This window comes from Bos grunniens, chromosome 1, assembly GCF_055505025.1.
Source record: "Bos grunniens cultivar Pamir isolate PY7600 chromosome 1, Bosgru_T2T1.0, whole genome shotgun sequence".
Lineage (NCBI taxonomy): Eukaryota > Metazoa > Chordata > Mammalia > Artiodactyla > Bovidae > Bos > Bos grunniens.
Genome location: NC_141165.1, coordinates 149228340 through 149254208, shown reverse-complemented (window position 1 = coordinate 149254208; position 25869 = coordinate 149228340).

The following is a 25869-nucleotide window of genomic DNA, read 5'->3' as shown; positions in this document are numbered from 1 at the left end:
AGAATAAAGTGGGGGAGGGGCACTAAATGACTGGTGTGCCCAATAAAACCAAAAAAAAGCCAGAATGTTGCTTGGTCAGCTCGCTTACTATTTTAACCAAACTTTTGGACGCCATAGCTAATGAAAGTATCCAAAAAAAGTTTGAATAGCTGCTGTCTGAAACAGGCTGGAAAATGAGAGTGGAAAGACAAACAGAATAAAAGATACCATGGGTCTGTGTGTGTCCCTCATGGTGCAGTGAGACTGTCTCAGCAAACTGGAAATTTCCAGGGAAGACGGCAACATCTTAGGAGCAATTGCCCTTGGTCTTTTTTCCAAGTGTTTCTATCCTTTGATCAACCTAACAATTTTAGCCTCTAGTGAGGAAATGGGCAACAGAAATATGGAAGCAGAAAAAAAAATCAGAATTCATATTTTTAAAGACTAAAGATGTCCTCTTTGCTTTAGAAATAGCCTGTGTTTAATGAACTCAAAATGACTTCAGACTTGGGAGGAAGCTGTCTCGTTTCCACATAACATTCATTCTTAATTGATTTATATTTCTTTGTCTTTTCTTCATTGATATGTATAATTGGGAGTGGTTAGGGTAGGAAGGGAAAAAAGGAGACTGCACTGTGCAAGTGTAAGCCTCTGTTCCATTTATTCTTTTTAAAATGATCAAAGCAGGTACTTCAAAATTTGCAATCAAAACTTGTTATGTGACATAAATAATATACAATATTCAACAAGTCATTAGGATAAAATATCTTTAGTTGACATAGTGTTTAAACATAGTGTGTGGGTGATGTGTTTGTGTGGGGTATGTGATGTTTTGTGTGGTGTGTGATGTGGGGGGTGTGTGTGTGTGTGAATTGCAGTATTCATCTAATGATGATTAAAATCGACTATATCCACTACCCACATGCTCAGGGAAACTGAAGCATTGCTGATACTGCTGATAAGTGTGTGTATATATATATATATATGTACATTCTATATAGATGTACTAGAATATGCTAAAATTTTCCAGAGTGTTAAAATACCACTTCTTGAGAATAATTATCTGCCTAACAGAAAGTGGGAAAAAAGACATGGATGCTTGTTATACGCTAATCCAAGTCTATTTAAGACTGTGCCAGAAGAAGCTTTGAAGGCCACAGTGAAAGGAAGCTTTGAGGAACTCACTGTGGGCCCCTATAGTGACCTGTGTGTGCTTTGGAAACTGACCCTATGGACCCCATAGTGACTAGTGCCTGTGTTTTTCAGGTAACATTTGAACAGAACTTTCAGTTCAGGCAGGCCACGGGTTACAGGATGTGTGGAAGTGGTTGGGGTAAGCTTTGGCTAATGAACCAGCTCAAAGAGGATGGCAGGCAGGACCAAACAAATCCAGCTAAGGGTCTACACTGGGTCATACCGACAGAGTAGAAGACGATTAGGAGGAGGTGGCTGCTTCAGAGAATTGCAGGATGTTAGTACTCAATGGGGAAGTTGTCAAATAGCCTTCAAAGGCACCCATGCGGATAAAAGACCAATATTTGAAGTTGACACCCCAGAGAGCGGTGATCGTGGATTACAAATGCACCTGTGAAGTAGGGCGCGCCCTTTCCCTCCCAGCCAGCCTCTCCGGTAGCTTAATAAGTTGGCAGGGACAGAAAAGGAAAGAGAAAAAACAGTAATAAATACACACATATATATGCACACACATGTGTACATGTGTGCACAAATCTACATACACATTCCAGTCCTCTTGGTTACTGCAAGATTTCAAACTGAGGTCAAGAGGTCTGGGTTGGATTCCTGTGTGTATCCTTGCGTGTTTGTAGAATCTTTGAAATGGATGTGAGATTAAAGTGAAGGTTTTATCCACCTCATTAGAACTGATTCAAATGTATTCTTTTTAATGGCTGAGTGGGAAAGGGAGAGGGTGAGGGTGGGATGATTTGGGAGAATGGCATTGAAACATGTATAATATCATATATGAAACGAGTCGCCAGTCCAGGTTCAATGCACGATACTGGATGCTTGGGGCTGGTGCACTGGGACAACTCAGAGGGATGGTACGGGGAGGGAGGAGGGAGGAGGGTTCAGGATGGGGAACACGTGTATACCTGTGGCGGATTCATGTTGATATATGGCAAAACCAATACAATATTGTAAAGTTATAAAAAAAAAAGTCTATTTTGTCTGGTAAAAACAACAACAACAAAAAAATCAAGTGACGGTTTTATGTTTGACTTTGTTTAATTTGAGAAAAATCAGAAAACATTTCCAGCATTTTAATTTACACTGTGACACACATATACCACATGTTTATAACAATACATAAGTCATCTAGTTACCTGTTTGCTTGTGCTCTAAATATACATTAGAAGAAGCATGTTTGCTTCATAACACATGCACACAACAAAGATTCATAGAATAAACATTTTGGGAGGGGGTAATTTGTTGATATTTATGGTTACTATATACCTTTAAATGGCTAATTTTAAAATTTAGTGAGAAATTGCAGATTATCTCACTCTTCTTGAATTGGACAGAAGCTATTCTTGTGAGGTTTCCTGTATAATCTTCAATTTTTTTTTTCCCAAGTAAAATGAGAAAGTTGACTTGTAAATAAGCTTTTGCTTCTTGGGATTTGTACTTTCAAGATAAATATTGGATGCAAACAATTCTCTCATTTATACCATGTCTAATTTTATTTGAAATATTTCCCATTATATTAACATAATTTTTTTATATTACTCAAACGTAATTTTTAATGGGTTTATCTTTTGACCGTAAAGGCTATTAGATTTTTTTTAAAGTTATGAAGATAATTCTTTAGTCATTTTTCACTAAATCAAACAACCAATTGAGATGTGAATTTTAGAGCTAGTTGGATAAAGACCATTACTAGTTGGGAAAGATGAAAGATGAAAGTCTTCAAAATACACATGTGTAATCTCATATTGATGCCACTATTTACACATAGGTGATCCATCCATGAATTATGAAGCATGAATAATTTCAGAAATGAGGAGGAAAAATGCATGTCATGACCACCACCTGAGGTCATGACTTATATTTTTTGTCATTAACCAGCAGGCTTCCCTGGTGGCTCAGACGGTAAAGAATCAGCCTGCAATGCGGGAGACCTGGGTTTGATCCTTGGGTGGGGAAGATCCCCTGAAGGAGGGCATGGCACCCCACGCCAGTATTCTTGCCTGGAGAATCTCCATGGACAGAGGAGCCTACGGGCTATAGTCCATGGGGTTGCAAAGAGTCGGAAATGACTGAGCGACTAAACACAGCAGCATAATGTATAATTATGTTCAAGACTTTTATTTACTGATTGATTATCCCTTTCTAGGGGAAAAACATTAAATAGCAATTTGATTCTCACCTATACTTGGTTAATATTCCTTAGTATAAAACGGATTTGGTTAAATTCAACATGCATCATTTGAAATTTCTTGGTTTTACTTACTTGCTGTTCTTTATTTAACCCAATAGATTAGGTTTATTATATTTAAAAAAATATTTTTTACAAGTTAAATGTATGCCTGTGATATTGAGGAACATATGTCTTTAAGCGCTTGTGATAGAGAAGATTCTTATTATGTCTCCTTGTTGCTTTATTTTCGGTCTATGTGGTTTGGATTCTCATCTCTACTGACAGTGTGTGGACAGTACCTCTAGAATTTCATTTTAGTTAACATATCTCCCATCTAAACAACAGGACAGCTTGAAGTATTGCACTTCAAGCAGGCACAAGTGTTTTTTATCGCAGAGGCACTGGCTGTGGTTTGCCAGAAAGGCCAGTGGCAGGTGACGAGACATTTTGGGACTGATGGGTGATAAGAGATTGTTGCTGTCACATAGCAAGATGTCAAGAAGGCTTCACAGCTGTTTGCCAGATGACAGACTGGTTGGGAATATTTGGTGTGAAACAATCATTCTCATTCACACTCAAACATTTCAGCAATAACTTCAGCATTTCCTCTAGAGATAAATAAAAAGAACATGTAGGAGCAGGCATCTGGTCTACTTTACAGAGAGCATTAGAGGTTTTCCTATTTTCTAGTTACATATATTTCCTTTTAATGCTTGTTTTACATGACGTGGGGGTTTTTATCTCATTACAAGTAATGCCTGGCCTAAAAATCCTTAGTTCTACTGCTTTGAGATTGATTTTGGCATTCTACTTTGTTGGCTTCTAAAAACAAAACTACTTTTTTTTTTTTAAGGAATGTCTACATATCTCTTGGAATAAACTCTATCCAGATTTTTCACCTGTCCTTTTCTTTTTTTATCTTTAGGGTAATGCTGACATCATTGGTTAAGACTTTGGGTATGAATGTACAAAACAAACTCTTAAATGCACTCATATTAGCAGCTCACCCTAGAAACAAACTGTTCAATAGACAGTGGTCCTTTCTTGCATGAAAAACTTGAGATAATTGACAGAGAAAGCAATTCAAGAGTCTACAGAAAGGCTCCTGGTGTGCCTCAAAGGTAACTGAACGTGTCTCAGTAAACAGAAATAAAAGATGCATATAGTGAAAGATAAAGTACTGAAAGACCAAAGGATTATAAAGTTGAGACAAGATTAGCACATTTAGGCAGAAGCCTATCAGAAAATTAAAATCACATCTTTGATGAAAGAATGATTTCTAACTGCAACATAAGAATCTCTACTAAATATTTTTCATCTTTTAGTTGCTGTCTAGTTGTGATAGTATTCAAAATTCTACATGTAAATTGTTCTTAGACTTTAGTTTACTCAACACATACATGCAACATAACTGCTATTACACAGGAAGGCAGAATGAGCTGCTCACATATTTACATGAATTCTCACTTAGAAACATCTATATCAGCAGGTCCCTAATAGGAACAAGTTTACCCTCTATGAGTACTATAGATAGCAATTAATTAGTTAACTTGGATACATGATAAAATTAATATTTTGTAGCATTAGATAGGAGAAGGCAATGCCATCCCAGTCCAGTACCCTTGCCTGGAAAATCCCATGGATGGAGGAGCCTGGTAGGCTGCAGTCCATGGGGTCGCACAGAGTCGGACATGACTGAAGCGACTTAGCAGTAGCAGCAGCAGCATTACATATATACAATACTCTGGTCAAAAAACCTAAAATGCAAAGAGTTCATTGAAGTATTATAGAATTTTTCTGCCCAAGGCTAGCACTGAAGACCTGTGTTTCATTTGTTGATACAAAAGCTATATCTGGCTTGAAAAATGGCAAAATCTCTTGACGTAAAGCCCATGTACGTCACTAGTCACACACTGCTTCTTTCTAATGTTGAAGAGAAGCCAAATCATAATGTTTACATAAACCTGTTCATTTACTTCAAGACACCCACAAAAAGAAATGTGACAAAATTTAAACAGCCATACTACTATTTAGACTTTTTTCCATGAAAATCAAGCTAAGCTTATTTTCCTAAAATTATTCCCTAAAGAAAGCAGGGCTTTACCTTATCATGTTAACTTGGGAATTTTCCATGAAAGACTTTAAAGTACGTGTAGGATTTAAAAGGCATATTACAGTATATTACTATTCAAAAATGCCTTTAAACTGTTTTAAAATTCCAGTGCTGTACCTCCATGCAACACTCTTAATTGCCTTACAACTCCTTTATAATTCTGATGGAAAAAGGGAAATGTGTAGCAGGAAGTCTAAATATTCATTCCTTCATGTTATAATTCATAAATATAAAATCACAGTGATATTAGCATAAATTGTTGTTTGCTTTCACTGGGGAATATATGGACTAAAAATGCTCTTATCATATGCTTTATCCTCCTTGATTACTAAGGAGAATATAAGAGAAGTTCTCATTTGAGAAAATTACTGATTTGCTAAATGACCCAACTGTAAGATAAGTGGTTCCAGGACTTGAATTCAAACACAGCATAGTATCTAATACCCAGGGTAAACTACCTCACCTATAGTTTAACAGAAGAAGCTGAGCCTACAGCACACCCATGGTCTTTGGCCTAATTTGATTATTCTCAAATATTCACAATTAAATGTTATTGTACATTTTGGTCAAATAATAATTACTGAAGTGTAACCAAGTATTGGTGGAATTTGAGTTCACAAATTATTTATGGTCATGAGAAAACTGTAAAAGTCTGAACTGCAATCCATTTTTATCTTTTTTTCCTCTTCACTAAATTTAAGAAAGCATGTGAGTGTGTATATTTGCATTTTAAGTTGTTGACAATAAAGGAAATTGGAATATACAGGTTCCCATATGGCTACAAGGAAGAGATTACATTGGCTGTAATTTAAACAAGTCATTTTATTAGGAAAAAGAGAAGGAGGAGGAGGGAAAAATAGAAAGAGTAAGGAGACAGAAGGAAATGCTAAAGAAAAGGAATTTGTGAGTCAGTCTGGAATTCTTAAATGCTTCCTTGGGAAGAGGTAGCAGCCTTACTGAAGTGAATCAAAGGGATTGTCATTACCTTATATGTAGCAATGGAATGAGTGATAACACTTTCTTAATGTTCATTCATTCATCTGACAAGTATTTATGAGCCTGAGCCCTTGTATGTGATAGGCATTGTTCTAGGTTCCGGGGCTATAGTAATTAACAAAATCAACAAACATCCCTGACCATATGTAATTTATTTTTATGGGGGAGGGGTAGACGGACACATTAAAATACTTAAGTTATATATGTGTGTGTTTGTTAGTTGCTCAGTTGTGTCTGACTCTGTGATCCCATGGATTGTAGCCTACCAGGTTCCTCTGTCCTTGAAATTCTCTAGACAAGGATACTGGAGTGGGTAGCCTTGGCTACCACTCAAGTATTCTGGCCTGGAGAATTCTGTGGACTGTATAGTCCATGGGGTTGCAAAGAATCAGACATGACTGAGTGATTTTCACTTTCACATACTTACATATATATATATATATATATATATATATATACACATACATATAAACACATATATATTATGACAGATGGTGACAACTAAAATAGAAAAAAAATAAAAGCAGTAATAAAGTAGGTTAGGAATACTAGAAATGAGGAAAGCTTAAATAGTTAAGTAAGAGAAACCCTGTCTAAAAACGTAGTATTTGAGTCAAGTTCCAAAAGAAATGAGAGAAGGAGCCATGTGGATATTCGTGGGGAGGATGTTTGCAGATGAAAGGAAACAGAAAACTTAAAGGCTTGGGTTGGAAATAAACTGGCATGGATAAGGCATGATGCATAAGCCAGTGTGTCTTTAAAGGAGTAAGCAGAATGAGAGTAGTAGGAAACAGACTGAGCAGAAAGAGAAAAGAAACCCAAGTTAACAAAGCACAATTTTCTCTTATTTCAACCAATATATAATTATATCAAGAGCAGTAGAGTTACAGAGCACCCTGCCTTTTTTCATTTCTCTCATCTTAACTTCCCTCAGTGGAAATTTGATAATGCCATTTAGTCTTCTAGCCCAGGAGTAAGTCATTTAGGGAATAGAAGGCCATTGTAAGGCAGCCAATGATGGCTTAGAAGAGAGAAAAGTCATGATCTGACTTGGATTTTTTGAAGACCACTCTTGAGGGCTATGCCAAGTGTAGATGGCATAGACTGAAAGCAAAAGCCAACTAGGAAGCCATGGCAAAAATTTGAGTGAGAGATGATGGAGACTTGGACTAAAGTGGTAACAGTGGAGGTGGTGAAAAGGATTGAATCCAGAAACGTATTTTCTGAAGGTAGAGGAACTGGAAGGATAAAGTTGTTGATGACTGAGATGGGAAGGGCTACAAGAGGATCATATTATGGTTAAAAAATTAGAATTCATTTTGGACATGTGGAATTTGAAATACCTATTATTAGGCTACCGGGTCCAGTGAAAGTGAGTATGCTGTTGACTGATGTGTAATTGACACAAAATTGCAACTCATTTGTACCACTCATTTATTCATTCCACAATATTTGTTGAAGACTTACTATGTGACCAACACCATGGTTGGCACAGATGTGTCTCAAGAGCAATGGAAATATATTTAAAGAAATTGATAGTAAAGACAAAATTGAGAGAACAATCAAAAATATATTCACAGTATCATTGATTGTAGCTTGAGATTTAGTAGGCTTCAATGACATATATTATCCTATCTGATTGATAAATGAATAACATGTAAGAAGTGATCACCTACCACTTCTGTATCTATTTCTCACTTACTGCATTTATACCTATCCTTTCAGTTTACAGGTTTATCTGGCATCAAGAATGAGAATTTATTTGGCCCCTATAACTTCTGGTCACAGTGACTCCCTAGAACCTATGAAAAAGTTGTGAAAAAACTTTTTCAAAATAAATTCCTACTAAAGATCAAAGAGAATGAAAAAGAACTCAAAATGAATACAGTACTGTTTTCACATTATAGTTTAATCAAAATTTAACTATATTGAGAGATGATGTTACATACATTCTCTCACTTTTTATTTCTCTTTTCCTAATTTTGCCTGCTTGACACTTGATCATTTCACTCCAGTCTGTAGCTCAAAAGTCATTTAAGACTCATTTCTTTGTTTTAGAGAGATTTCAGTTTCTGAAAGATTTGACTGTTAGTCTTTTCTGTAGGTATAAACCAACTCTTAGGAAAATGCTGCATCCATTCAGATCCCCCCCACCTTTTTTTCCCCCATGTACTGAAAATTCTCTTTAATTTGTCAAGAGTATATTCAGTAGCCACATTTAAATGGACTCATCAACTTTGGTGAAACTTGGCTTCATTGTGGAACCTGTTTTCTAAACTTATGTCTACACTATGTTTATTTTTTTGGTCAAACACGAAGGCCAATGACATTGGGTTTGGAAATAAACTTGCTCAAGTCTTTGCAACAGTCATGCCAGAAACTTTCAGTTTTAAATGCTTTCCTCTTTCACTTACAAGTCCTTGAATGTACCGTCAAGATTGTCTGAGGAATACTTCCAATTCTCAGGTCATTTGCAGCTTTGTTTGATTCAAGTTAATACTCCCACCTACTTCTCCATATTTACTCTCTGTCCCTCTAAGCCACAGTTCCACTAAGATTGATTTTTTTTTCAGAAAACTAGTATTTTAAACATGAAGCATGCTGAGTAAGTTCTTTTAGAAATAATACACATTATTAAGAAACAATGCATACTATTGCTTTTAGGCATGAACTAATCTCTACTTATATTAATCTAAAACTGTAAAACAATTGTACCTGTTTATACAACTTACATATCTACAGATAAAGTGTCAGCAGGTACTTCTGTGTTTTGACAAGTTGCTTCTGATGGTAAAGTCACTAAGTGAAATGGAAAGTATTTGGTAACAATCATAAAAAATGATTTACTTTACTGCCTCTGACAAGGACCTCTTGACTGAGGTACACTTTTGGACACTGTTCGAAAAAACTAAGCAATGATTCATTGAGGGCTCTGCAAACACCCTGTTAACACCAAAAATCTTATTAATTTGTTAACAGCTATATATAATTCTTATACTTTCCTTGAAAGGAAACCACTATACCACTATGTAAACATGTAGTCTAGTTAGAAAAAATAATTTATGGAAAAAAATTTTTTAAAAACATGTGAATTCATTATAAAGCTGGAAAAGTTATGCATGCTTTATGCAGAACAGAACTTGGAAGCTTATATAATCACACAAAAATACATTTTAAGATGTTTCAACTTAAGATAAAAACTAGCTATAATAATATTATTATTAATATAAAATAAACATTATCTTAATATTAAATTTGTATTAATATTGTATTATTATATTATTAATAATATATATAAATTATATAAATATATTATATAAATATAATAATTATAAATATAATATTTTGTTTTAATCCATATGTTAACATAAAGACATGAAAATAATAATTCACATCATATATAATATGTATATAAATAACTCACATATTTATCCATTAAGCAGACTTTTTCTTGTCCACTCCTGCTGCTGCTGCTGCTGTATGTCGCTTCAGTCGTGTCCGACTCTGTGTGACCCCATAGACGGCAGCCCACCAGGCTCTCCCGGCCCTGGGATTCTCCAGGCAAGAACACTGGAGTGGGCTGCCATTTCTTTCTCCAATGCACGAAAATGAAAAGTGAAAGTGAAGTCGCTCAGTCGTGTCAGACTCCTAGCGACCCCATGGACTGAAGCCTACCAGGTTCCTCCGTCCATGGGATCTTCCAGGCAGAAGAGTACTGGAGTGGGGTGCCATTGCCTTCTCCCCACTCCTGTTGAGGAGGTTCTGGGACCACTAAGGATAGTGAAAATTTACTCTACTAGGAATTAGATCTTTAAGATGCACCAAAATTTAAAGAGTAACATTGGGGATATTTGTAGAGTTTCTGTAGTTTCTATGGAATTAAATAGAAAAATTCAGAGTCAATTTTTTGTTGCAATATTTGTTTCTACATAGAGAAGGAGGAAAGCTGGAAGGTGAAACAGTATGAGGAAAAGCAAAGAGATTCTATAGAGTGGGCTCAATAGAGAAGAGAAACTCATGAAAGAAACCTTTGCAAAAATCTGGAAAAGACAGTGCAGACATTAAGTTTGAGGAGCTATTGACATTTCTCAGAATTAGGACCCCAGCTAGGTTTAGGATCATGGTGAGAACATAAGACTGGAAAAGAAATCCCAGATTAATTCTTTTTTTTCTTTTTTTTTCAATTTTATTTTATTTTTTAACTTTACAAATTCTTTAAGTACTACATAGAAGATTTTAAAGAATCTAGGTTATTATTATTATTTTTTAAGCACATTGTGTGTGTGTGTGTGTGTGTGTGTGTGTGTGTGTGTGTGTAGGGGGTGGCAGTCAATGATGTATGAAGAAGAAATTGGGAAGGAGGCAGGTTATTGATAGGATTTATATTTCAGGGAATTCCCTGGTGGTCCAGAGTTGACTCTGCACTTCAACTTCAGGGGCCATGGGTTTCATTCCTTGTCTGGGAACTAAGATTCCACATGCCTTGGAGGTGCACCAAAGGGGTAAAAAACATAAGTTATATTTCAGAAAGATTCTTGGATATAGTGTAGAGATTCTTGGATATAGTGTAGAGAATGGCATGGGTACGAATATGATAAAACAAAGTAATTTGGAAATAATTTAATTCAGAAGTGATATAGAGATGGAAAGAAAGTATTTGTGGAATGGAGGAATTCATCCTAAAAGAAATAACCAAGTAAGAATTACAAGTTGCAACTATAAATGGATTTTTTAAAAAAGACAAAATTTAAGACTACTTTCCCTGAGTGCAAGATTTATTTGAAAAAGTCAAGGAGAAGCAGTCTATGGGGAGCAGTAGGTCCTGTGAAACTGCAAAGTAGGTAGGAAATGTCCCAGGTGGGGATTATATACATGGGTATTTGACACAGAAAACTCAAGTTTACCTACTTCACAATTTAGCTTTATGATGGCTCCATATGATGGGATAAAGAAACTGTCTAACAACTTTCATGATTTCAAAAATCACAGAATCAACAGTCAGTAACAGGAAGTATCACAATTATCTGTTACTTTGTGATATTCCCTCACCTAGAAATAAAACCTTAATTTCCTGAAATAACAACAGTCATTGATTTTGCTTATGAATCTACAACTTGTGAAAGATTAAGTAAAACAATTCATATCCGATCCTCACCTAATCTGACTTACATTCCTAAGAGCTGGAATAACTAAGGCTGTTTGGATATTTTCTCTCTCAATCTCTCTCTCTCTTCAGGTCATCTCAGGATTTTTCACAGGTTTCTTCAGCAGCAGATGTCAGTCCAGCTTCTCACAGGGCATCCCAAAATTCTGAGAAACATTGTTCAAGGTAATCTAGTAGATTTGAAGTGTCTCCTGACCTAGGTTAAGAGGTCTAAGGCAATCACTTCTGCTGCCTTACTACTGGCTACAATCACACTACTGGCCAAACAGATCACTAAAGCCAGCCCATATTCAAAAGAAGAATTAGATGCCATCTCTTAAGATAAAGGGTAGAGAAATACTTCTGGTCAACCTTTCATGGAAAAACATTTGCTTCTGCTTCACTGACTATGCTAAAGCCTTTGACTGTGTGGATCACAACAAATTGTGGAAGAATTCGTAGAGACCTCTTTAAGAGACCACCTTACCTGCCTCCTGAGAAACCTATATGCAGGTCAAGAAGCAACAGTTAGAACTGGACATGGAACAAAGAACTGTTCCAAAATTGGGAAAGGAGTGTGTCAAGGCTGTATATCGTCACCCTGCTTATTTAACCCATATGCAGAGTGTGTGCTTATTTGCTCAGTCGTATCTGACTCTGTGACCCCATGAACTGGAGCCAGGCTCCTCTGTCCATGGGATTCACCAGTCAAGAATACAGAAATGGGTTGCCATTTAATACATCATGTGAAACGCTAGGCTGGATGAAGCACAAGCTGGAATCAAGATTGTTGGGAGAAATATCAATAACCTCAGATATACAGATGATACCTCCCTTATAGCAGAAAGTGAAGAGAAACTAAGGAGACTTCTGATGAAAATGAAAGAAGAGAGTGAAAAAGTTGGCTTAAAATTCAACATTAAAAAACTAAGATCATGGCATCCAGTCCCATAACTTCATGACAAATGGATAGGGGAAATAAGGAAACAGTGACAGACTTTATTTCCTTGGCCTCCAGAATCACTGTGTATGGTGACTATAGCCATTAAATTAAAAGATGCTTGCTCCTTAGAAGAAAAGCAATGACAAAACCGGATAGCATATTAAAAAGCAGAGACATTACTTTTCTGTCAAAGCTTTGGTTCTTCCCGTAGTCATGTATGGATGTGAGTGTTGGACCATAAAGAAGGCTGAACACTGAAAAATCGATGCTTTTGAACTGTGGTGTTGGAGAGGACTCTTGAAAGTCTCTTAGACTGCAAGGAGAACAAAACAGTCAATCCTAAAGGAAATCAACCCTGAATATTCATTAGAAGGACTGATGCTGAAACTGCAGCTCCAATACTTTGGCTACCTAATGCGAAGAGCTGACTCGTTGGAAAAGACACTGATGCTGGGAAAGATTGAAGGCAGGAAGGGAAGAGAACGACAGAAGAGGAGATGAATGGATGGCATCACCAACTCAAGGGACATAAGTTTGAGCAAGCTCTGGGATATGGTGAAGAACAGGGAAGCCTGGTGCTCTGCAGTCATGGGGTTGCAAAGAGTCAGACATGACTGAGCAACTGAGCAACAACCACCTTTCACTAGGATGAATCACTGGAAATTTATATTTTTAAACTCTTCCTAAAAGGGAATGGTTTACTAGTGTCAACTTCAAAAGATAAGATTATTATAACACAATTACAATGTATTAGATTGTTTATTTATCATAAGCTATGAACAAGAAATTAACCTGGACTGGCTTTACTAAGGGCATAGTGAGAGTTCTTTATAAAAAACGACCAACTCCTTCTCTTGAAAGTGAGAGAGTATGAGGAAACATAACTATTATCAGTACTTGCTATAGGAAAATAATCATTTGTTGTTGTTTTGTGGTTGTTTAGTTGCTAAGCAGTGTCTGACTCTTTGGTGACTCCATGGACTGTAGCCCACCAGGCTCCTCTGTCCATGGAATTTCTTAGGTAAGAATACTGAAGTGGATTGTCATTTTCTTCTCCATGGGATCTTCCTGAGCCAGGGACTGAACAGGAGTCTTGCACTCCAGGCACATTCTTTATTGCTGAGCCACCAGGGTAGCCCCAAATGATCATTTATTTACATGGCAAGAAATGTAAACATTCTCTTAGTCACTTTAAGATGACTCATAGAGATAAGTATCCAAGATGTGAGGAGATATATGCGACGAAGTTAAAGATCCAAGAAGCTGAAGGGCTAAATGGTGTTAATCCTATTGTCTCCCTGAGAGAATGAGGAACAAAAGGGCACAGTGTCCCTGTAATGGACAAATAGTGGGGATAAGAGAAGGACCTGGGTGCTGAGTGGTTACCTAGAGTCAGTGATGCTCTTTAGTGATGGAATGCAGTTAGTCAGGACCATGTGGTTTTAAAGAGCATGGCAGAGACCAAGTTCCAAGTGAGCACGTAAAGTTTTCAGTAGTCCTGAGCCAGGGAATTGGCAGGAGTTTGGACTGTTGTGCAACCTGGATGTCTTTGCCATGCATGTGTCAGGGCTGAAAGCTTGCTGCACTACAAAGGAAGGAATTTTCCCAACAGTAAGCAGTATTCAATGTTGAAATGTTCTACCAGCAGCCTTTAAATAGAAAAAAAAAAAAAAAAAGTCAACTCTTAGTTGTGATCCTGTTGGAAATTAGAATGAGAGACACTTGATTTTTTTTTCTTAAACCACGATTTTAATTTTCCCAAAACAAAACAAGACATATTTAGACTTTAGCATCTTGGTTTGCAAACATTCACATTTATTCACATGAGGTAGACAATTTCCAAATATTTATTGAAGTTGAACACAATTTTTCTAATCTTTTTATGAAGTTGAAGACCTCTATAATTCTATCCAAAAATATTAATGAGATGTATATATTCTTTTTAATGAAGTCTGTTTCTAGGATCACTCTGTGAGAAAATAATAATGGTTTTGCTTTTATTTCTATTGAAACGAAAATCAGAGTTGTTCTATTAAAAACACGCTTTAGAAAATTGTAAAATGTAGTTTGGATATTAAAATACATTCTTCAAATAATCAGAAACATTGTAGATATAGAATTAGAGAACTGTTCCAGCTCCTGTGTTAAATTATTGAAATAGGTATACAGTGTTGAACTACCCTGAGGTCATATTTAAGCAGTTCACTAAATAAACCTCATATAAATCTTTGTGTACTCTTTCCCTGATTCTTGAAGATTAAGCAAAGAATGTGCCTCAAGTCTAGGCTTAATGTCAACACTGCAAATTAGCAGGAAGAATATAACCAAAGGCAGAGGAAGTAAGAGCGATAAGGGTATGCAGGAAGAGAAGGATGTCAGGAAAGAAAGAGTAAAATTCAAAACGGAAACATTACAAACAACTTACTTTTTTTTTTGGTTTGTTTTACCTCACACTTAAGTGCAGATTTATTAGCTATTCATTAACTTCTAGTGAACCTGTGAGAATGTGCTTTAGTGAATTACACAGTTTGACTATCTAAGGTATGGTTACAGCTATAATGAAAAAGCAAAGGCGAAACTCTACACCCAGATATCATAAAGTAATTTCAACCTTTTGGTTTAATATACAATAACAACTTAGTGAATAAGAAATGTATTAAAAGAAAAATACATTCAAGCCTTCATGGATCCAAATTTAGTTTCTTCTGGTTTGTGGAAAGGCTCAGAGTAACTTATTCTGGCTCACTTAAATCTAATATACAGTCAGAAATATTTTCAGTCCACCAATTGGTAAAATATTTCCTTAGATGATAGATGGAAAGTCCAGACAATATATAATGCACAACATTCCCAAGCCATGGAATATTTTAATCAGTAAGAAAGAATACAGCCTGTGTCTTATTAATTAAACTGCAAGAGACTTGAAACTAGAAACTTAGTCTTAGCAAGATCTGTATCCATCTTCCTGACTCAGAGCATATACTATTTACTGAATTGGATGAAATCTTGATAAGTTCAGCTTTATGAAAGCATCATCTCACTAAATCATAACCTAAGGGAACATTTACCTTTACAAAAATTAACTGAAGTAGCTGTATTTGTAGAATCTTACTCTACAAGACACATACAGGTACAGAAAATGAAAGCCTAGAAAGGAAATAGCCATTTGGAAAGACTGCGCTGGAATTTTAAATGGTGTGTTTAAGCTTCAGAATTGGCTCAAAAACAGAGAGAGAGCCCCAGAAATGACTGATTTCTCAAATGTGATTCCAATCAATCAACCTGTTTCAGTAAGATAACCTCAACTGATTTATGAATGCCACTATTTGGTGATTTTAATACGTATTTCTTCACAATGGATCTCCTCCTGCTAGATACTATGGGATGAAAGAGAAGGGCCAGGGCTGTAAATATATTTATTTTCCAAGGATCTCCCAAAGCCTGGCTAAAGAAAAATCTGTCTACCCAACTTTCTTTTTTTTTTTTTTAATGGCAAACACTTTTTTTTTTTTTACTAATTATCCCCAGCTGTACCAGATTCTTCATTTCTTATTTTTAACTTTACATCTGTGTGCTTCTTGTATGGATTATTGAGTCTTAAAATGGGAAATCCTTTGGGAGGGGTGAGTACAGTTATGATTGTCTATAAAGAAAAAAAATATGAAAACTCGAAGCTGAGTAACAGTTCTTTCTATTCTTCCTATCCACTGCCAGTCAACTCCTTAAAGCTGTTATATCGATATTTAACTACAATAGCAAAGGAGAATGCACTTTGCAAATGCTAAGAATTTTGGTATAATTCAATTTTTAAAGAAATCTCATATTTTCCTATCCCTTAGTTTTCTTTCAGAGGAAATCAATTTGCCAATCTATAAGTTTAATGCACCAACTTCAGATTTTGCCTACAATATTTAAGTTTCTTCAGAAGAGTCTTCACATTCTATGGTAGAGGAGAGCAGTAAACTTGTAATAAATAAAGTTTTGGGCTTGTCCTTATACACTGTTTGAGTGACGAGGCTAAAAACCCAAAAGAGGTACATAGCGCAATTAGGGTTAAATTGCAGAGATTCTACTACTTTTAGAGTTACTACTTTTCCCTGGAAGCACAGAGTACTTTTGTTATACACAAGAAAGCAGAGAATAGACTGTGGGGAGTGGTAATGTGTTAGATACCCGCTCAGTTTGTGTTTGCCTGCTGCTGCTGCTGCTAAGTCCCTTCAGTCGTGTCCGACTCTGTGCGACCCCAGAGACGGCAGCCCACCAAGCTCCCCTGTCCCTGGGATTCTCCAGGCAAGAACACTGGAGTGGGTTGCCATTTCCTTCTCCAATGCACAAAAGTGAAAAGTGAAAGTGAAGTCGCTCAGTCGTGTCCGACTCTTAGGGACCCCATGGACTGCAGCCTACCAGGCTCCTCCATCCATGGGATTTTCCAGGCAACAGTACTGGAGGGGGGTGCCATTGCCTTCTTGTGTTTGCCTGGGTTGACATTATTCTTTTCTTGCTTTTGTAGAAACTTCATCATTTATACTTAAGTAAAAATAATGAGAAGGCTGAGTGCTGAAGAACTGATGCTTTTGAATTATGGTTCTAGAGAAGATTCTTGAGAGTCCCGTGGACTGGATGGAGATCAAACTACTCAACCCTAAAGGCAATCAGTCCTGAATATTCATTGGAAGGAATGATGCTGAAGCTCCAATACTTTGGCAATCTGATGTGAAGAAACGACTCATTGGAAAAGTCCCTGATGCAAGGAAAGATTGAGGGCAAAAGGAAAGGGAGTGGCAGAAAATGAGGTGGTTAAATAGCCTCACCGACTGAACAGACATGAATTTAAGCAAACTCTTAGAGATAGTGGAGGGCAGAGGAGTCTGGCTTGCTACAGTCCATGGGGTCACAAAGAGTCACTAACGACTTAGTGACAACAAAAGTAATGAAGAAAACATAACAGTAATTCCTTTGACTTTTAAGCTGGTGCATTTCCTCTTAATTAAAAAAAAATTAAAAATGGCAATTTGAGTGAATGTTAAAACAATATGCATTCCCATAAGTTGTAATCTAATTCTTTGTAAATAGCAAAAACACACTGACCTTTTAATCAGGAAAACTTGCTAATTTGAAAACCATGGAACCCAGGCAACATTACCTTCTCTAAAATGCTTGATGTGAAAACCAGTAATAAAATCCAGTCATGTTTGATATTTTGCAGATGTTCTTAGTGCAAAAATGATAGTTTTATTTTTGTAACTTTATCTTGAATGAAACCACTTTGTTGAATTATCTTATTTGTTTTAAATGGTCTGTCTAGATTCTTTGGGCTTTTTGTGTAGACAAAAATATCTTTGGCCAACTTGACAATTTTTACAAGCCTTCAGTTCAGTTCAGTTTAGTTGTTCAGTCGTGTCTGACTCTTTGTGACCCCATGCACCATAGCACGCCAGGCCTCCCTGTCCATCACCAACTCCTGGAGTCCACCCAAACTCATGTCCACTGAGTCGGTTATGCCATCCAACCATCTCATCTTCTGTCGTCCCCTTCTCCTCCCACCTTCAATCTTTCCCAGCATCAGGGTCTTTTCAAATGAGTCAGTTCTTCTCATCAGGTGGCCAAAATATTGGAGTTTCAGCTTTAACATCAGTCCTTCCAATGAACACCCAGGACTGATCTCCTTTAGGATGGACTGGTTGGATCTCCTTGCAGTCCGAGGGACTCTCAAGAGTCTTCTCCAACACCACAGTTCAAAAGCATCAATTCTTCGGTGCTCAGCTTTCTTTACACTCCAACTCTCACATCCATACCTGACCACTGGAAACACCATAGCCTTGAGTAAACAGACTTTTACAAGCCTTAAACTTCTATTTTTCTCCCTTTACTTCCTATAGGCCACTGACCATATTCTATTTTATGTTAAGGAGTGACAAGTAATTGAGGAATGCTGTTTGCTTGCTTTTGATATTATTGAATTTTTTCTATTATATGTTTGTTGCAGGTCTACCGATTGGTATATTACATGGGTAAAATTGTATAGTGTTGATTAATTTTTGTATTATTGAGATAAATTTTACCTTAGCTTGATTTTTTAAAAAAATCCATAATATTTATTCATCTAGTATTCCATTTGAGATTTTGTATTTACACTTTACAACACATTTTATATTTCATATTTTTCCCCAGTTTTGGAAACAGTTACATCATTGTTTTGAAATAAAAAGCTGGACAGAATTTATGATCTGAACAATATAAGAATAGATTATTGTTTGAGCTGGTGTAGAAGTCAGGAGTAAAGCTGTATAATCCTAGGGCACCAAGGAATGGGGAATTAATTTGGTTTTTAATTATCATTTAAAATTCCTTAATTCTATTTGCTCACTCAAGCTTCCAATTTTCAAGTGCCATTTTCTCATTTTACAATCAAGAAATGGATTTATTTCTTCTAGGCTTACAAACATATTAGTAAACTGTTCAGCACCATGTCTTTTATCATATTTAAAATTTTCTGTTGGTTTAGTAAAGTACCTCTTCTATATTTTTAAAATTCTGTCTATTTATTTTTACTTGGCTGTGCTGGGTCTTTGTTGCTTCGTGGGCTTTTCTCTAATTGTGGCAAGCGGAGGCTGCTCCCTAGCTGCGGCTTCTCGTTTTGGTGGCTTCCCTTGTGGCCGAGCACAGGCCCCAGTGTGGGCTCAGTAATTGCGGAACACACACTTACTTGCTCTGAGGCCTGTGGGATCTTCCCGGACCACCAGGCATTGACCTGTATTTCTTAACTTGCAGGCAGTTTCTTTACCACTGGGCCACCAGGGAAGCCTTCTATATTTTTCTTTGCATATCCTCCTGTTTTTTCACAATCAGTTTTCCAGAATCTATTTTATTACATTCTTTAAATATTTTGGTTTATCTTTCTGTCTTTGCTGTTATTTTTTAAAAATTTAATTTGAACATTTAGATCATTCTTACTACACTGACTTTCAAGTGAAAATTTGGCTACACACAAAATTTGTAGTCAATATTCTTTTCCTTTAACATGTGAAAAATATTGTTTTATTGACTGTGTATATTCTGGTTTCTTGTAAAACTTCTGTTGTGTACCTGATTCTTCTACTTTATTGGTGATTTGTTATTTTGGGAAGCTGTATATTTTCCCTTTTAATTTATGTTCTTAAATTTCTTTATATGTCTAAGTATGGGCTTAGACATCTATGATGTTTTTCAATCTGAAGTCTTTCTTTTTCTTTTCTTTTCTTTTATTTTTTTTTAATTAATTTTATTTTATTTTTAAACTTTACATAATTGTATTAGTTTTGCCAAATATCAAAATGAATCCACCACAGGTATACATGTGTTCCCCATCCTGAACCCTCCTCCCTCCTCCCTCCCCATACCATCCCTCTGGGTCGTCCCAGTGCACTAGCCCCAAGCATCCAGTATCGTGCATTGAACCTGGACTGGCATCTCGTTTCACACATGATATTTTACATGTTTCAATGCCATTCTCCCAAATCTTCCCACCCTCTCCCTCTCCCACAAAGTCCATAAGACTGTTCTATACGTCAGTGTCTCTTTTGCTGTCTCGTATACAGGGTTATCGTTACCATCTTTCTAAATTCCATATATATGCGTTAGTATACTGTATTGGTGTTTTTCCTTCTGGCTTACTTCACTCTGTATAATAGGCTCCAGTTTCATCCACCTCATTAGAACTGATTCAAATGTATTCTTTTTAATGGCTGAGTAATACTCCATTGTGTATATGTACCATAGCTTTCTTATCCATTCATCTGCTGACGGACATCTAGGTTGCTTCCATGTCCTGGCTATTATAAACAGTGCTGCGATGAACATTGGGGTACACGTGTCTCTTTCCCTTCTGGTTTCCTCAGTGTGTATGCCCAGCAGTGGGATTGCTAGATCATAAGGCAGTTCTATTTCCAGTTTTTTAAGGAATCTCCACACTGTTCTCCATAGTGGCTGTACTAGTTTGCATTCCCACCAACAGTGTAAGAGGGTTCCCTTTTCTCCACACCCTCTCCAGCATTTATTATTTGTAGACTTTTGGATTGCATCTATTAATTCCAGGAAATGTGGTATTATTTCCTAAGACATTTTCTTCTTTCCAGTGACATTTCCTTCATCTTTCTAGTACTCTATTGCCCAGATATTGGCATATCTATTGCTGTCTGCAATATTGGTTAGTTTTTCTCTGTATAGTTTGTTTTACTTTATGCTCTATCTTTCAGGAAGAGTTTCATTACATTATATTCCAGTGTACTAGTTTTTTCTAAGCTGTATACATCCTGTTACTTATTCCATCTGGTAAGTGTTTATCTAAACACTTATTTAACTCAGATCTAATATGTCAACTTTTATTTTATGTAAGTCCTTGTTCTTGATTCATTATTGCTGACATTTTTCATTATCTCTTGAGAATAGTTTATATCTTACAGAAAAATTTTAGACCGTTTGGTTCCAAAATTCTGCTTTAGATGTTGTATGGTGTACAATTTTGTATGCTTTCTTTCAGTAATCAGGAGTTGAAAAATTACAGTTCAAAGTCCAAGACTGGATCACCACTTGTATCTATAAAAGAAAAGTGTTATTGGAATACACCAACACCTATTCATTCATGCATTATCTGTGTCTGATTTCACACACAGCAGAGTTGAGTAGGGTTCCCAGATGATGCTAGTGGTAAGAATCTGCTTGCTAATGCAGGAGATTCAGGAGACATGGGTTCTATCCCTGTGTCAGGAAGATCTCCTGGAGGAGGAAATGGCAACCCACTCCAGTATTCTTCCCTGGGAAATCCCACAGATAGAAGAGCCTGGCAGGCTGCAGTCCATGGGGTTGCAAGGAGTCAGGTATGACAGATCACATTTGAAAACGGAGGAGAAGGGTTGAGTAATTGGGACAGAAACTGTATGGCCTACAAGGTCTAAAATATTTACCACCTTCTACTTTAAGGAACGATTTTGCCAACCGTCAGTGTAGTTAATTTCCCCTTAAACTTCTATTTTATGTGGGGATTGGCTTCAGTTCAGTTCAGTTCAGTCGCTCAGTCATGTCCCACTCTTTGCGACCCCATGGATTGTAGCACACCAGGCTTCCCTGTTCATCACCAACTCCCGGAGTTACTCAAACTCATGTCCATTGAGTCAGTGTTGCCATCCAACCATCTCATCCTCTGCCATCCCCTTCTCCTCCTGCCCTCAATCTTTTCCAGCATCAGGGTCTTTTCAAATGAGTTAGCTCTTCACATCAGGTGGGCAAAGTTTTGGAGTTTCAGCTTCAACATCAGTCCTTCCAATGAACACCCAGGACCGATTTCCTTTAGGATGGACTGGTTGGATCTCCTTGCAGTCCAAGGGACTCTCAAGAGTCTTCTCCAACACCACAGTTTAAAAGCATCAATTATTTGATGCTAAGCCTTCTTTATGGTCTAACTGTTAATGTATTGGGGAAGATTGAAAGCCTGGCCCTAATTTGCAGCATCCTTAAGCATAAAGAGTATATGCCTTTATCACCAAGCATATATTCTGGACAAATACTTACCTTGAATTTCTTTGAAAGGAATGTCCTGAAGGAACTATAGTAATTATTAATGTGATGCTACTCATGTTCCACCTCAGCTACTGGCAGTTTTTCCTGCATCTCTCTCTAAAATGCTGTCATCCTAAGGGAGCTGCCCTACCTTACTAACGGTCCCTAGTGACTGATATCCAATAACTGATCACTGAAGTGTTCAAATTCCTGAATACTTGATGATATTAAGAGACATCTCTGCAGGGGTACTTCAACTCTAGGATTCCTTGTGACTGACATTGCTGTAGCAGTTGCAAAGCATTTCATTTTGCTTTCTCAGCTTAGCTCTGTTTCCCTTGCTCTTTCCTAGTTGGTGCTCCAGAGAATACTGCCCACATAGAGAATTAAGTTCAATCAGTTTCCCGAGACTGCCCTGAGATGAGAAATTCTCCTACCTTGTTTGTTTGTTTGTTGTTTGTTTTTTAAGTGCTGGACTCAATATGTCATAAAATTTGGAGAACTCAGCAGTGGCCACAGGACTGGAAAAGATCAGTTTTCATTCTAATCCCAAAGAAGGGCAAGGCCAATGAATATTCAAACTACCATACAATTGTTTTCATTTCACATGCTAGCAAGTTAATGCTCAGTATCCTTAAGGTTAGACTTCAGCAGTCCATGAAACATTAATTTCCAGATACAAGGTGGATCTAGAAAAGGCAGAGGAACTAGAGGTCAGATTGCCAACATTTGTTGAACCATGGGAAAAGCCAGGGAGTTCCAGAGAAACATCTACTTCTGTTTCATCTTCATCGACTACACCAAAGCCTTTGACTGTGTGGATCACAACAAACTGTGGAAAATTCTTAAAGATATAGGAATCTTCTTATAGATTATATATATATATATATATATATATATATACACACACACACGCACACACACACACACACCACATATATATATATATATATATATATATATATATATATATATATAAAATATTCTTTGGAAAGACAGTTGCTAAAGCTGAATCTCCAAATCTCCTTACCTGGATCCTGAGAAATCTGTATGGAGGTCAAGAAGCTACAGTTAGAACCAGACGTGAACTGACTCCAAACTGGGAAAGGAGTACGTCAAGGATCTATGTTGTCACCCTGTTTATTTAACTTCTATGCAGAGTATATCGTGTGAAATGCTGGACTGGATGAATCATAAGCTGGAAACAAGATTGCTGGGAGAAATATCAACAACCTCAGATATGCAGGCGATATCTGCATATCTGATGGCAGAAAGAAAAAAGGAACTAAAGAGCCTCTTGATGAAGGTGAAAGAGGTGGGTGAAAAAGCTGGCTTGAAACTTCACATTCATAAAACTAAGATCATGGCATCTGGTCCCATCACTTCATGGCAAATAGATGGGGGAAAAGTGGAAGCTGTGACACACTTTATTTTCTTGGGTTCCAAATTCACTGTGGATGGTGAAATTAAAAGATGCTTTCTCCTTGGAAGAAAAGCTATGACAAACCTAGACATCATATTAAAAAGTAGAAACAACACTTTGCTAACAAAGGTCAGTATAATCAAAGCTTTTTTTTTTTTTCTCCCATATCAGGGCTTCTCGGTAGCTCAGAGGGTAAAGAATCCATCCACAAAACTGAACACCTGAGTTTGATTCCTGGGTTGGTAAGAACCCCTGGAGAAGGGAATGGCAACCTATTCTAGTATTCTTGCCTGGAGAATCTCATGGACAGAGGACTTGGTGGGCTACAGCCGATGGGGTTTCAAAGAGTTGGACACAACTGAGTGACTAATACAACAGTATTTTTTTTTTCCAGTAGTCATGTACTGATGTGATAGTTGGACCATAAGGAAGGCTGAGGGCTAAAGAATTGATGCTTTCCAATTATGGTGCTAGATAAGACTTGAGAATCCCTTGGATTGCAAGAAGATCAACTCAGTAAATCCTAAAGGAAGTCAACCCTGTATATTCTTTGGAAGGACTGCTGCTAAAGCTGAATCTCCAATACTTTGGCCACTTGATGCAAAGAGCTGACTCATTGGAAAGTCACTGATGTTGGGGAAGATTGAAGGCAAAAGGAGAAGGGAGTGGCAGAGAATGAGATGGTTAGATAGCATCACTGACTCAATGGACATGAATTTGAGCAAACTCCAGGAGATAGTGGAGGACAGAAGATCTTGGTGTGCTGTAGTCCACTGGGTCAAGAAGAGTCATACATGACTCTTATCCTTGAGGGGATAAGAGTGAGGGGACTGAGAGAAAAAATAATGGAAGGTAAGACATTCAGTTTAGTGTAGTATATATCAGCTCCTTGCAACATTAATTTCCTATGCATCCCTAAATTTTGCTCAGTAACACTGGGGAGCTTGCCATCTTGTAGAGATTCCCATAATGTGAGATGGAAATTATCTTTCCAAGGCTACTTCAAGAGATAGGAATGGAAATCCAAAGCTCCTTTCTAATCTTTCCTCTAACTGCTATAATTACAAACCTCTTTACCCTCACAGCCGATACCCACTCTTTTACTTCCAACTCCTGTCACTTCCCATGCATATAAGTCACCTTAAAATAGTTTCAATTTCCCAGATGCTACAATACTTTTAATTTATTTTGATTCCAGGAACTCATGCTTCACTCTCACTCACAAACACAAAATTTATTATATTTTAGGGAAGGGGAATGTAATTCATGTATAATGCCATATTGAAAGCATTCAGATATAACTTATGTTTTTAATTAACAAGCTTGAGCTAATAATGAGGCAATCTTTCTTTATTGTAACTGTTTAACCATAGAGAACTCCTAAAATCTCAATAATGCAACACTAGTCAATAATGTGAGCTTTCTATGTTCCCCAGGAATGGATGCCACCCTCCATTAAAATATTTTGGTTTATAGCCTTCTTCTGAATGGAGATTGAAAGTTGCAAGCTTCACCTAGCTAGCACACTGTTACCCTAGATAATGTGCTTGCCCATACTACACAATCAGTTCAGTTCAGTTCAGTTCAGTCGCTCAGTCGTGTCCAACTCTTTGTGACCCCACGAATCACAGAACGCCAGGCCTCCCTGTCCATCACCAACTCCCGGAGTTCACTCAAACTCACTATTTCCAAACTTATCCATCCCACTCTGACTTTCCACCTCAGACCCTTTGCCTTTACCCTCCACCTTGCAGATGGCTGTGATTTTAACCCCAGAGGAAGGAGAAACCATTAGAGCATCCTATTAAAAATTATTTTCCCATTAGCAAATATAGTGTCAGAATATTTTGTCTCAACTCCAGACTGACACAGGTAGTTACTATCTTACATACACTTTGATGTCCCAAAGGCTGTGTTGACTCAGTCTGTCTAAACCATAATCAAGATCTTCACTGTTCAATCTGATTCTCTTGATTCTCCCTCAGCATTTCTGCTCTTGCTGTAAAACACAATAACTCATCTAACTGTTGAGGTTGGAAGTCTAGGTGTTCATACAATACTCTCATATGCATTTATCAATAAACTATGACAGTTTTACTTATCAATCCCACTTAAATCTTTTCGCTATTGCCAGTATCCTAGTATAAGCAATAAATTCTCTTACCTGTAGCGACATGACAGCCTCTTCATTGGCCTTCCCACTGACATTAATTTCTACTCCTTCCAATATATATTTCATATATTCTAATTGAAAGCATCTTGACTTTTACTTCCTATGCATGAAAGAAAGTGAAAGTGTTAGTTGCTCAGCCGTGTCGGCCTCTTTGCGACCCCATGGACTGTAGCCCACCAGTATCCTCAG